We start from the raw sequence: 1,244 nt of genomic DNA on the forward strand, positions 1-1,244 counted from the left end.
CTTTCCCTTCTTATGGTTTCCTTTGTTCATTTTCTTTCTTTATTCCTTCGAAGCTTGGATTATTATTATTCCTTTTATCGATCATTCTAGTAATACAAAGACACTCTATACATCCCACTATATAGTACAATTAACTAACTATAATCTTGGTCCATTCATGATGTCCCTTTTTCTTCTCTTTTTCTCATTTCTTCGTTCTTATTTTCTTTTCTTTTTTAAGATGAGAAGTCTTTTAAAATTTCTTGCACTGTAATTTAATTATGACAAACTGTGCATTGTAAAATTATTTAATTTGAATTAGCCACTCTACATATACCCATTTTGTTTATAATAAAATTATGAAAGTTTTTAGGATTTATAGAAATTTTACGCGTGTCAGAGTACAGAGTTAAATATAATTTTATTCTACTGCGAGTGTAATTCATCTTCATGAGCTTTACCATAAAACTCACCGCGAGTTAGACTCGTTACCGTAGTACAAGGCTTTAGGAAATTCTCCTATATTTCTCGTGGTCTCAAAAATTCACTGTCTGGCCCTTTTAAAGACCACGTGACACTGAGCACTGTTTCCTTCTCTCTCCTCTCGTAACTAACGCAAATTCCTCTCGTTTCTACCGAACGCGTTAAGCGATCCAACCACCATAGCGAGTCGCATGGTCGATTTTCTCGTTTGCCTGTAAAAAGCCAAGAACTCATTCGTACCAAGCCAGTGCTCAGCCCGGAGCTGATCGCGAGGCGCGAAATTACAGGGTCGTGCCCACACGCCGCGTCGCCCAGTTCCCATGGTCGAATCGCTTGTCGCAACTAGCCACCCACGCCGATCCACTCTCTCCGCGGAATTTCCACCGGTGAAAATTGCGAAAATCACGAGTCCCGAGCATGGAAAATCGGTCGAAGATGGCGCGTCCCGCGTGGGTAACCGGTCGTTTGTCTTCTCGTCGCGACGCCTCGCGATGCACCACCCACGCCTCGCTCTGCTCGCGATATCCGCCTGCTCTGGTGGCCACCGTGTTTCCCTGACAATTCACACTAAACGTACCATAATCCAAATGACCATTTTCTAATTTTTCATTCACAACTCCGCGTTCGAAGTTATCGTCTCAGTCACTCGCCTTTGCAATTTTTCTCGGCATACGTATAATCAATTTTTCAATGAATTTGTTACGTTATTCCATTTTTTAAATATTCTATTGCTTCCTCATTTTGCCATGGCAGATTTAGTGTTAAATATATAGGAAAATTTC

Source organism: Eufriesea mexicana, unplaced genomic scaffold, assembly GCF_001483705.2.
Source record: "Eufriesea mexicana isolate 0111107269 unplaced genomic scaffold, ASM148370v2 scaffold2351, whole genome shotgun sequence".
NCBI lineage: Eukaryota > Metazoa > Arthropoda > Insecta > Hymenoptera > Apidae > Eufriesea > Eufriesea mexicana.